This window comes from Camelus dromedarius, chromosome 20 (assembly GCF_036321535.1).
Source record: "Camelus dromedarius isolate mCamDro1 chromosome 20, mCamDro1.pat, whole genome shotgun sequence".
Classification (NCBI taxonomy): domain Eukaryota; kingdom Metazoa; phylum Chordata; class Mammalia; order Artiodactyla; family Camelidae; genus Camelus; species Camelus dromedarius.
Window position 1 is genome coordinate 27,751,001 of NC_087455.1, and position 14,437 is coordinate 27,765,437.

General features: G+C 31.4%; 1 protein-coding gene across 29 annotated transcripts in view; it reads right to left on the reverse strand.

The window, feature by feature from the left end:
• RIMS2 (regulating synaptic membrane exocytosis 2) overlaps positions 1–14,437 on the reverse strand; it is a 511,671-nt gene that overhangs the window by 223,910 nt on the left and 273,324 nt on the right. The window lies entirely within an intron of this gene.

Consider the following 14,437-nt stretch of genomic DNA (forward strand, 5'->3'; position numbering starts at 1 on the left):
AACCTTGCTGATATTATTTATTAGCTTTAGTAGTTTTCTGCGGATTCTTTATAATTTTCTTCATATAGAATCATGTCATCTGTGTATAAAAAGTTTCACTTCTTCCATTCCATCTAAATGCCTTTTATTTATTTTTCTTGCTCGACTATTTTAACTAGAGTCCCCAGGGCACTGCTGAATAGAAATGCTAAGAGCAGACATTCTTGGCTAGTTCCCAATTAAGGGAAAGGCTTTCATTCTTTTACAACTGAAAATGGTGCCAGCTGTAGGTTTTTGTAGGGTCTCTTTATCTGGTTGAGGAAGTTCCCTCAATTCCAACCTTGTTGACTTTTACTGTGAATCAGTGTTGGATTTTGTCATAGCTTTTTCATCTCTTCATACGATCACATGGCTTTGGTTCTTTTCTCTAGTAATACGCTGAATTACATTCATTATTTTTAGTTCGTTAAACCAACTTTACATTAATAGGATAAATCCTTCTCGGTTATTAGTGTATGATCTTTTTTACATTTTGCTGGATTTGATTTACTAATAATTCATTGAGCATTTTTGTGTTTATATTCATGGATATTGGTCTGCAGTTTTTCTGATTTGCTCCCTCTCTCTTCCCCCAGCAAGAAATATCTAAGGCAGCAGTGAAGCCCTTGCCCCCTTCCTCAGGCCTGGACATACACAGGGACTGTCTCTTTTGGACTGACTGCCAGCTAACTCCAACCTCCTGATGTAAAGACACACATCTGGACCCATGCAAGGGCTGAATATGGGGTGAATATAACGTCCTAGCTTCTGATGGGGTTGGGGCCTCAGCCAAGACACCCCCAAAAACCCTAGAAGGGAAGCTGGCTGTTGGATAGGACAAGAAAAAGCTGCTCTTTCAGAAAACCTCCCATTAAAACAATTTATTTTATCACTGAAAAAAAAGATGTTATGTTTCTCTGGCTTTGGTATCAGGATAATATTGGCCTTATGGAATCAACTGGAGTATACTTCCTTCTCTTTTTTTTCCTCACAGAATTTGAGAAGGATTGGTTGGTTGTTTTTTTTTTTTTTCAATACATTTCATATAATTCACTGAATTCATCATCAGAGAAGCCACTGAGCCTAGGCGTTTCTTTGTGGGAAGATTTTCATTACTGATTCAGCTTCCATTTATTCAGATTTTTTGGATCAGTTTCTGTAATTATGACTTTCTAGAAATTTGCCCATTTCATCCATGTTGTTTAACTTCATGGTATAAAGGTGTCCATTATATTCCTATGTGATTCCCCAAAGTATTCCCATAGTAATCCTTTTAATTTCTGTTAAATTGGTAATGATTTCAAATGCATTTCAGTAATTTTCTTGTCTTTTCTGTCTTGGTCAATTTTGTCTCTTTTCTCTTGGTAAATTTTGTTGAGCTTTTCAAAACACCATAGTTGGTTTTATTTTTGTTTTGTTGTTGTGTTTTAAAAAATTAATACAGTGTAACAATCCCTAGAATTTTTCTCCATGTAATTTGAAACCTAATTATTACATGTTTAAACGTTGAGGATTGGTATGTTCTCTTGTTCTATTTATCCCTTTGTAATTATAAAATGACCTTTATCACTGGTAATACTCTGCTCTAAAATCTAATTTGTCTGATACAAATATAGGTAATCCACATGTCTATTAATTGGTATCAATGTGTTATATCTCTTCCATCCTTTTCCATTAAATCTCTTTGTATTTTTATATTTAAAATGGATTTCTTGTAGGCAGTCTATAGCTGATTTTTGACTTTTAAAAATATCCTATTTGACAATGTATGGCTTTTAACTGGGGGTATTTTGACTATTTAAATTTAATGTGATAATTGATTTGGTTGGGTCATACCTATCAACTTGTTATTTATTTTCTACTTGTCCCATCTGTTCTTTGTTCCATTTTTCCTCTTGTTCTGTATTTTCTGTATTCTTTTGGATGAAATGTATATTTTTTTCTATTCTGTTGGCTTTTAGGCTAAAACTCTTTGTGGTTTCAGGGCTTAGAGTATACTTATTTAACTTATTAACAGTCTCCTTTCAATTCATATAAAACTTATCATATAGTATTCATGTAAAAAACACAAGTCATAAACTTCTATTTTTCCTCTCTTAATCTTTGTGCTGCTGATGTCATATATTTCAATTTAACATACATTGCAAACCCTATACTATATTGCTACTTGTTTTAACAGTCAATTATATTTAAAGGGATTTAAACAATAAAAAACATATATTTACCAATGAAGTTACCATTTCTGGTATTCCTTATTCTTTTATATATACCCATATTTTTTATCTCTATCTGGTATCCTTATTCTTCTGCTCGAAGGCCCTTCTTTAACATTTGTTGTAGTGCATGTCTTCTGTTAATGAGACCTTTTAGTGGGTGAATGTTTGAAAGTCTTTATTTTGCCTTCATTTTTGAAAGAAATATGAATGGCTATAGATTCTAGACTGACATCTTTTTCTTTGTGTAATTGCACTGTCTCCAATAAAAAAATCTATAGTCATCTTTACCTTTATTCCTCAGTTATGTATTGAGTTTGCTTTCTCTGGATGCTGTAAAATTTTCTATTAATTTTTAAAGAATTTAATTCTAATATGCCTTGGTATGTTAGTCATGTTTCTTGTGCTTAGAGTTCAGTGAACTTCCTGGCTATGTGAGTTTATGGTTTTCATCAAATCTGAACAATTTTCAGCCATTATTTCTTCAATATTTGTGTCTTTTCCCCCTCTCTTCTCCTGCAGCGACTTAAATTACCTGTGTATTAGGCAGTTTCAAGTTGCCCATACATCACAGATATTCCATTATTTTTTTAAATTCTCTTTTCTATTTATGCTATACTTTGGATAGTGTCTATTGTTAATCTTCAAGCTCACTAATGTTATTCTCTGAATGTTTGTCATTAATGCCATTTAGTATACTTTCATTTCACATGTTGTAGTTTTTCATTTCTAGATGTTTGATTTGGATCCATTTATATCTTCCATGTCTCTACTTAACATTTTGAACATATGGAATACACTTGTGTAACTGTCTAATATCCTTGTCTACTAATTATAACATCTATATCAATTCTTGTTTAGAGTGATTTATGTCCTTTTTATGGGTCATTTTTTTTTCTTCCCTGCATGCCTGGTAATTTTTAATCAGATGCCAGCCATTGTGAATTTTTATTCCTATAAATATTCTTAAGTTTTCTCCTGCATGGAGTTGCTTACTTAGAAACATTTTAATCTGTTCAGTTCTTGCTTAAAAAAATTTTTTTTAATGTGATACAGTGTTTAGGGGTAAATATTCTCCATTACTGAGGCCAGACACTTCTACATATTCAGCACAATGTCCTGTGAAATCTGATGTTTCTCGACTCACTAGAAAAAACAGACACTATTCTCAGGTAATATTACCTCTAATCCTTTTAGATGATTCTTTCCCCAGCCTTGAGTAGATTCCACACTCACTGATCAATACTCAGCTGAAGCCTTGAGAGGGACCCTCTGCAGATCTTTGAATTCTCTCTCTGCACAGTTCTCTCCTTTCCAGTAGTCCATTCTGTGAACTCTAGCTTTCAGTCTTCCTGAATTCAGCTCCATATCCCTAATTCCGTGTTAGGGAAGTCCGTAGGTTCCATTTGAGTTTCTCCCCCCTATGCTGTATGCAGGAAAGCCTCTTAAAGAGGGGTAGGCAAAGGCAATTTTAGTGTTCAACTCATTTGTTTCCCTTCTCTTAGTAATTACTGTCCTTAGCTGCCTGATATCCAGTGTTATTCAAACAACTGTTTCATAAATTTGTCCATTTTCATTGTTGTTTAAAGTAGGAAGGAAAGTCCAGTCCCTTTTACTCCACCATGGCTGTGGAAGCCTTCCTCAGTGGGGGTGAAACTTCACCGTGCTAGTCCTGAGATTTTTTAATAATTTCTTTCTAATTTTATTCAAGAAGGTAATTTTTTAAAACGTAAAAGTTCATTAGAAGAAATGTATTTTAAAATATTGTCCTTACTAACATTGTTAAAACCAAGGAAAGTCCAGTGAGTTAAAAAACTCAAAATCAGTTTAAATATCTTGACATATACCCCTGGCATGTGTGAATTTAAAGATCATAATACATTGGAGAAATAAAACTGAATCTATTTAGTTTTCCTTGGAAGAGATGACAAAATGGTAAATTGATGGAAACTACAGCAAACATGGCAGTTTTAATTATTTAATTCAACACACTTAGAATTTTTAACACTATCCCTCCATAAGTCAAAAAATTAAGAATTGTATCCATATAAATTCAAAAGTTCTGAAACACTGCATGTGATAATACAATACATACTAAAACACTTTATTGATGAAATAATACTATACCAAAGGAGACAAGATTAGACACACTGAGATCATTAATCACTATATTTTAACAAATGGTTTTTAATACCAAAATAAGAAAAATGTCAACATGGAGATACTGGAAAAGCTCTATAGGTAGAAAAAATAAGTTAGTGACACTTTGTTTAGCAGTTTGACGTATGCACAGTAGCCAGACAAAGCACAAAACAACAAACCAATTAAACTGTGCATATGAATACATGCAGTAAACACTGTGCATGCTAAAATTTACCTGAATTATATGAACATAAGCCTTTATCTGGAAAAAAAAATGTTAACATGTCAAAAAAATTAAATAAAATCTTTATATGCAAAAGTGATATTAAAATCTAATTTCTGCTTTGCATTACAGACTGTACTTTAACATTTTCATTTAAAACTTTAAAAGGCCATACTAATTCAGAATAAAATAATAGGGAAGACATATCATATCTGAATTAGTAAAAATTCAAATTATAAATGTTAGTAGAAATTTTGATTAAATGAAACAATTATAGGCTAAGAGAGAAGCACAAATTAGTAAGAAAAAGTACATAAAATCAAAAATTAATAAGGCCTGCCCTGCATACTAATGGTTATCAATTCTATTTTACACTATGGGGCCATATAACATACTATGAAATGTAAGAAATAATTGTTACACACAGAAATTTGGCACGTGAGTAACCATTGTGCACTGGGACACGTCAGTGAAGCTCAATAAGGAGTGAAAATTAGTGGGTCTTTCCTGAATGTTGCCCCATTTTAGAACCCCTGTTGAGACCTGGGAGTAGGTAAGGAAAAAATAATAATGACAGATATTTGACTAGGAACATAGGTACCTAAGAGTCAGATTAAGTAGAATTTTTTTTAAAAAAGTGTACTTCACATACAAATTTGTGACTAAGAGTTTTGCTTGCTACCTAAGTATAATGTATCTTTGGATCAATCACAATATCAAGTATCATAAATATAACAGGTAACTAATTATCTGTTGATGCAATTAAAATACTGTAGATTTCAAAAGAAAGGAAGAAAGGGAGAAAAAAAGAAAACCAAAAATAAATAATGAGTCAAATATTAAGCAAAATTTACAAGAAATTACATTAAATGTAAGTGTATAAATTATCCCATTAAAAGATAAATCTTGTCAGAATGGATTTAAGAGCAAATTTACATTGTTTTTAAAAGACAAATCTTAAATATAAGGACACAGAGAGGTGGAAAATAAAAAGATTGAGAAATATATACCATACAAAAACATTAACAATATAAAAAAGCAGATGCAGCAATAGTAACATCAGACAAAGCAGGTCTTAGGAAAAAACATTCCTAGATAAAAAGACACTATGTAATGACAAAATTATCAGTCTCTTAGGAAAAATATAACAGTTTTAGATTTAGCACCTAATAACATAACTTCAAAATATATAAAGCAAACAGTGACAAAATTAAAAGGAGAGAAGTCCACAATCACAGATGGAGATTTTAACATACCTCTCTCAGTAACTGATGGAATAATCAGATGAAAAATCAGAAAATTTGAACAACAAAACTAATAAACCTGATAAACTTGACAAATGTAGAGCATGTACCAAACTATGACAAATTAAATATTCCTTCCAAGAACATCTAACAAAACTGATTACATGCAGCACCACAAAGTAAACAACTAATTTTTTTGGTTGGGGGTGGGCAGGGGAGATAATTAGGCTCATTTATTTATTTAATGGAGGTACCAGGGATTAAGACCAGAAGACCATGCACTCTACCACTGAGCTACACCCTCCCCAAAAAACAACTAATTTTAAAGATTCCAAATTATTCAGAAAATATACTCCGACAAGAGGGTAATTATGCTAGATGTCAATATTAAAAAAAAACCTAGAAAATCCCTAGAGTTTGGAAATCTAACAATATATACCTAAATAATCCACAGGTAAATGGAAGTACAACAATATTATCATGCCACATTAAAAATTATCTACATATTCTTCTGAACAAATGAGGAGAAACAAACAAAATAAACTTAAGGAATGTAAAGGAGAGAAACAATAAGAATAAGGGGAAAAATTAATGGAAAAGAAAAGCAAACATACAGCCTAGAAAGTAAACAAAAAAAAAATGTTTACTGTTTGAAAGACTAGTAAAATTGATAGCTCATTAGCAAGTCTGACCAAAAACAAAAAAAGAGAAGGAACAAATTACCCAAATCAAGGAAAAGACAACATCACTACACATTCAAAAAACATTAAATAAATAAAAGATGCTATTATGAACAATTTGATACAAATATTTTTAAATTAGGAGACATGTTCAAATTCCAAGAAAAATCCAATTTAACAAAACTGATGCAAGAAATAAATTTGGAATAGTTCTAAATCTAGTAGAGAAACAGAAATTGTAATTCAAAACCTACACACAGAGGAACTGCCAACCCTGATGACACAAATGTGAACAGTTCTATACACGTACAGAAAAAGGAATACCAATAATGTACATATTCTTTCAAACAACAGAAAATGAGGGTATACTTCCAAACACATTTTATGAGGCCAGAAAAACACTGAAATCAAGCTTGACAAAGATATCACAAAAAGGGAAAATAAAAAACATCAAATAGAAAAAGAGAAACATTTCCTAACACTTTTTATGAAGCCAGCAAAACACTAATAACAAAAGCAAATAAAAACGTTACAAAAACAAAAAAAGACATTCTTTCTTTCTCTCATGAATATAGATGCAAAAATTCTACACATTTAACAAACTGAATCCAGAGATAGTTAAAATGATAATGCATCATGATAGCTGAGTTTATTAAAGGAATGTAAGATAATTTTAACATTTAAAATCAATACAATTTACCACATTAGTAGAATAAAAGAGAAATATCATATGGTTAAATCCATGTGTACAGAACAAAAAACTGATACAACTCAACATCCATTCATGATTTTAAAATTTCATCAAACTAGGAAGAAACATAGACCTTCTTGAATCTCATTAAAATCTTACAGCAAATATCAAATATAATGGGGAAATATTTAAAGCTTTTCCCAAGGAATGGGAAACTGAACATGGATGCCAACTTCTACTCAAAAATATCACTTCCACTCGGTATTTTATTGTAGAATTTTGTCAAAGTATTAAGTAAGAAAAAGAAAAGTACAACAATTTTAAAAGACAAAAAATTGTCATTATTCATAAATGACACATGTTGTTAAATCAAAATTCAAAATAATGTAAGGAAAAGTTATTAGGATTCATTTAAAAAGAATAATAAATTTTATTTATGTATACCAGCATCAGTGAAATCAAATTCCTAGTTACAGATCTAATAAACAAAACCTCTACTCTAAAACCCATTGAAGTATCATTCAGAAAAATATCAGATTCACACAGTGGAATTCTCCCCACCCCATGAAGAGATTTCACTTCTCCCCAAACTGATCAGTGTAATTTGCATCAAAATCTGAAAAGGGTATTAGTGGAAAAAGATCATTTGATACTCAATCTATTTGTTAGTGCAAAAGGTTAAAAATAGTATCAACAATCTTGAAGATGAAGAACAAAGCTGGGTTAATTATAATACCAGATATCACAATTATTTTATAGCTATAGTAATCAAGATAATTTGGTATTAGCACAAGAATAGAAGAAGTGCCTAACTGAAAGGAATAGAGATCAGAAATTTAACCACATGTATGTGGCCTTTTCAAATGTGCTGGATCAAGTGAATACGTATAGGATTAAGAATGAGTTTTGATCTCTACCTTACATAATGTAAAAAATTAATTCCAGATAAACTGTAGATTTAATGAGAAGAGCAAAGCACTATTCTAGAAGAAAACATAGGAATGTATCACTATGATCTTGAAGAAAAGATTTTTTAAATATAAGTCACACTGAAAAAAGCACTACTCCTGAAGAAAAAATTGAAAGTTAAAATACATTAACATTTCAAATTTTTGTTGCTCAAAAGATCCCATCAAAGAGTGGAAAGGCAAGCCACAGAGTGGAATACAGTTGGAATACATATATCCAATAAATAATTCAAACGTGTAATTTAGAAAACAAAACATTTATAAATCAATAATAAAAGAAAGAATTTGAAAGAAAAATGGGCAGGAAATTTGACTAGGCTCTATAAAATAGGTATCTAAATGGTCAATTAACCTAAGAAAAGGTTATTAGAAAAACATAAATTAAAGCCACAATGAGATAATAATGCACACCCACTTGAATGGGTGGGTAAAAAGCACCAAAAATACCAAAAATGAAGTAAGTATGTAGAGAAACTCAAACTCTCAGTCACTGCTGTAGGAAGTAAAAATCTGTACAGTTTTGAGAAACTATTTAACAGTACCTACTGCAAGTGAATGTATGTATAGACTATTTCCCCGTCTATTACTAGGTATGTCCATAGCAAAAATGAACACATATGATTACCAAAAGGCATGTACAAGAATGTTCATATAAGCACTCCTAGGAATAACTGAAATCTGAAAGCAAGTTATCAATTGTAGATTTTCTTATTTAAGGAAATAATTTGATTCCCGAAGCTAGTGATTTTGGCTAAACACATATACATCAGAACCTTCTTAGAAGGCTACTAATAAATAACACTGTCAAAACTTGTATATAGTTTAAATCAGACTTTAAAGCCAAGATAAGCAACTCCATTGTCAAGTTATTACCTCTGACCAAGGCATAAGAATTCACTTAAGACAAATAGCTTTCATAACCAATCTAAAAATTGGATATATTGGTGTATATTTATAGAAAAAAACTATTATGTAGCAATGAAAATAAACTACAGTTATATGCAACAATATTGATGACTCTCACAACTAGTGGTAAGAAAAAAAGCCAGATGTTAAAGCGTAATATTGTGTAATCTCATTTCTATAAAATTCATATATGTGTAAGTATTCCACTTTTATGAAGTTAAAAACAAGCAAAAGTATTCTATGGTTTTTGAAGCCAGCACGGTTGTTACTTGACAGGGGAAGTAATTACTGGAAGAGAGCAACAGAGAGGCTGGTAGGATGCTAGTGATATTTTATTTCTTGATGTGGGTGCTAGTAACACAGTGTGGTGCTTCATCAAAATTTACCCGGCAGTATATCTAGGATTTACATACATTTCTGTGTGAATTCTATACTTCACTAAAAAGTTTACTTTAAAATGTAGAGTTCAGCCTCTGAGAATGGCAGAGTAGCTTATATTGGGCTAACTCTCCTGCTTTTAATAATTCTAATTTCTGGGAAAAAATTTTAACAACAACAACAAAAAAACTGTTTAAAGACACCAGAGAGCAAATGAAGGTGGAAATTGGTAATATGACCCTGGAAATAAGAAAAATACCTATTAAACCAACCAGTTTTCCCCTAAGGGTCATCCCAATTTGATTCACTGCAGAGGAATTACACTCAAAAAACAAAAACTTCAGTCTTACAAGGTCAGAGGTCAGAATTCAAAAGTCAGAATTCAGAGTTGTGAAAGCAGCTCTCACAGGGGGAAATCCTGGAAAGGAGGGAGCCAGAGAAGGAGGAAACCCAAAATTTACACTCAACAGTCCCTCAAATCCTTGCCTGAATTGTAAAATGCAGAGAGAAAAGCAAGAAACCAAGCAGAAAGCCACAGCTGAAAGGCTAAAAGAGCAGCAAGGAGACTTTAGCAGGCTCCTGATGTTCAGGATACAGTCTGGAGTTTGAGTCCCATTATATCATAGGTTTTAAGCAATATCTTGAACTTTGTTTATAGTTCAAACCTTACACAAAGCAACCACAAACTAAACTAAGAACTGTATCTTAGAACTATGAAAAGAACCAAAAGGGAACCAAAATAAAAACAACCTAACACGTCTTCCATTGGTTTTGGGTGATCCTTCAGTAATTTCACTGTCTGCTAAAATGAAATGCAATATTCTTCAAAATCCGGAGTCTCTATAATGTGTTAAACACAATGTCCAGTACACAAGAACATTAGTAGATAAATACACAGAAGGTGATCCATAATCAAAGGAAAAGAGAGAAATATTAGTAAGCCCACAGGAGACTTAAGATGGAATTAGAAACTTTGAGATTTGTGAATGTTAACCACTCTATATAAATAGATAAAAAATAAATTTCTTCTGTATAGCACAGGGAACTATATTCAATATCTTGAAATAAACTTTAATGAAAAAGAATCTGAAAACAAGCATATGTGTGTGTGTGTGTATATATATATGCTATATATATATACACACATATATATATATATGCATAACTGGGACATTATGCTGTTTACCAGAAATTGATGCGTTGTAAATGACTATACTTCAATTAAATAAATAAATGAAATAAGTAAATATAATAGATATATTAAAGAATTTATAGGCTTATATATGAGTATAAATATATATTATTATATTATAAATAGATACTACGTATGCAGACATAAATATTTATAACCACATATAGGTGTATGTATAATCCTATAAATTATTTAATGTATTTACATATACCTACACATATTTATATACACATACACACATATAATAAAGCAAGGGGAATTTCAGGTAAGACACAGAAACTTCTAAGAAAACTACATGTAAAGCTTAAAATGAAAACCACTATATATTTAATAAGACAATTCATAGTATGGTTTTTGCAGAAAATTGGACACTGTAGAGGAAAAGTATCAGTCAACTGGAAGACAGGTGAATAAAAATAATCAAAACTGAAGAAAAGAGAAAAAAACAAACAAACAAACAAAAAAAAAAACAGACTCAGTAACCTGTGGAAAAATGTCAAGAGGTCTTTATACATGTAACTGCCATCCAAGAAGGAGATGGGTAACACAACAGTGCAAAGAATTGGAAGAAATATTAGCTCCAAATCTCCACATTATAGAAAACAGTTTAAATCCTGAGAAACTATAATTATGAAATCATGTCTCTTTTATCATATACCTTTCAACAGCATCATTTTAGTTTTGTCTCATGATTTGTTTCCATTCACTTTTCTTTGAAGACTTGTGGTCATGGGGCTGAATTAAAGTATTGTAGATATAATGTTTTCTATTTTAAAAAGTGAAAGGGGTGATAATATTATACTTCACTAAGAATTAATATTTGTTTGAGATAAGTCTGGATGATGTGAGAGAAAAAAATGTAGCATCAAATTAAAGAGAACTCTGACTGGATCTTTATGGTTCAAATTATGACAAGAACTGTTAACAGATATCAAGGAATAAATAAATATGAAAAGGAAGAGTTTTACCTTGAGATACTGTAAAACTTTAACTGAATAACAGATAAGAATATAACAATAAAAGTGTAAATATTAAAATATACTTCCCAAAACAATCTCTTTATATTCTGGGAAAGTAATGAATAGTTTCTCATCAATGAATCAAAAATTAAATTAAGTGAATATGTGAGATATTTTGCCATCTAAAAAAGCAACCTCACTTCTCGATTGATGCATTTTAATTATTTGAATTCATAGCTTCAGTCTTGCTGACACATTTTCAAAAATGCTTAATCAATCACTCTTTGAAATATGCACTGCTTTTCCCATTGCACTACTTCCTTTGGTGATATCAAAACAGCAATGTCTATGAAGGGACTGGGCAAGAGCAGCCTGAAGAAAAAATGTTGTAGGAAATGTTGATACTTCCTCACTAAAATCTTGAATTCACATAGCTTAATTTCTTTCAGACTTTTGAGCAATGAGCATGTAATCATTGCTATAGATTTTTTATACATACAGCCTCCTTATTTTGCCATGTGCAGGAATAGTGGTATAAGAGGACATCTATTTCAAATACTTCTACCAGTGTCTTAATTTGGGAAATCATTCAAAGGTTATAGTAATCAAAGTTGTCTGGACTCCATCTCAAAAAGATTTTTTCAGAGTATTTAACTAACCACAGATACATGAAACAATTATTTTTAGAATGGTTTTTATACATTAATAAATGATGTTACTTATATCTGTTTAATGAAGTACTGCTTTGAATCATTTGAATCTACAAATTTAAAACAGGAAATCATCAGTGGAAAGAACAGAATCCTAACATTATCATTTACTCATTTTATGTATCAGTAAATGTCCATGTACAGTTAATTAGTTCATAGCCTCAGAATGCTATTCATAAGCCTCAGAGATTGAATTACCAAAACATCTTATTATATTATGTGGCTGTAGGGAATAAATAAGAATATTTAATATCACACATTTTTGATGGCTAACTATTCATACATATATGTTGCATCATGTTAATCATCATGATCTTTGACAATTTAAACATACTTATAAATAAATGCAATATTTACTTCTCCATGGAGAAAACCCCCAAAAAAGGTTCTTGTCATCAATAAAACTCTAAAATCATTAATACACATACTTTGCTAATACCCTAACTTGAACCTATCATTGACGAGCAACATATACTTAGTCAATGGTAATGTCTTGAACTTTCTGATTATTCCTGAGTGTTACTTCCTAGTCTTTTATGCATGTGTACATGTTTTTACCTATCTTTAGGCCTATACATTGCTAATAAATTGTGGTAACATTTTAGGTTAAAACACCAAATTTAGTCATATATTTGAACACTGTAATTTTATTAGAGGTTAATTGGTAGTTAGTGACTAGACTCACACAGTACAACATGGAGCTATTATATTTCCCCTGGGTAAATTTAATATTATTAATGATTAAGTAACAGAAGAGAATGGAAAATATAAAAGCTGCAAAATTGATTAAACTAAATTAACTGCATGAAAATCCATGATTTATACAGCTACCTAGAAAGTACTCTATTCTCATTGTTCTTCACATGTACTCTTCTTAGCTAGGGAGGAAAAAATAATGCAAATCACAGATTTAAGAGTTTCAGATATTGAGAGTAATCTAACCCACTCCTTATTGCAGTAACAACAGAAGTAAACAGAGAAGAGGTCAATCCTTTAAGAAAGTAGCTAACATTAGTAGCTTTACTTGAATAAACAAACTATTAAAAATTAATAGAAAATGAATTATACTAGGAACCTTCATGTAGTAACCCAGTATCCTGTACTGTAATTAGAGAATGTATTGAGTAGATTACAGTGGCCAGAGAGAGCAGCCACTCTAATTTACTCCACAGAAAGTTCACGGTAGTGTAATTACGACAAAGGCTGTTGTACTGGCAACTGCAGATAAGGGTGGGTGGGTGTTTACTCTGTGGGGAAGCTGAAAAACTAGATGCCCTCCATGTGTAAGAGACTGTATCTAATAAAATAAAAAATCAGTCAATAGAGAGATCATTTTTTAAAAAGGAGTGAAGATAATTCTCTAGGCTTTCCTGTGCCTAACTATTCCTTAAGACCAAGGCTTTGCTCTAATTCTCTATTCGACAAACAGCCTTCTGATGCGTAACTTAGCCCTCTATTCAGCAGAAGGGTGTGATCCATTTAGACAAGAGTCATTTGTTATGTGGCCAGGTATACTTTTCATGATTGATGCCATGATAACATGGCATTCAATCTTATAAATTTACATTTCTGAAATTTCGTTAAGGTCAATCAGTTCTCCATTACTCAACAAAAATGTTGCTAAACTTGACACATAATGGCTCCACGAAGTTAAAACTATCCCATGAATACTGGGTCCAAAGCAAAAAGTACCCACTTCACCTTTCAATAACAGATTCATCAGGAAAAAGTTGTAGGAACAACAAACGAATGATCAATGCCACTTTTCAGTGTGGAAAACATTTCTGAGTTTCCCTCAAGATTCTCTGGATTGATCTAGTTTGTAGTTTGGACTATGCATAATTCAGGGTAAAATGCAAACACTGATGATGATGTTAACAACAACAACAACAGTTTATATTCCTGAGATTAACTCTTAGAACCATCCTATAATGTAAGTATTATTATTTCCACTTTCTAAATGAGGAGAGTGAAACAGAGAGATGACCTATCTCAAGTCATAGAACTCTTAAGTGAGAGAATTAAAATTTAAAGTCGGATTTGTCTCAGTAATATTCATGGTCATGGGTTTAACCACTATGCTACATATTCACAAAATTCTTGACTTAAAGAA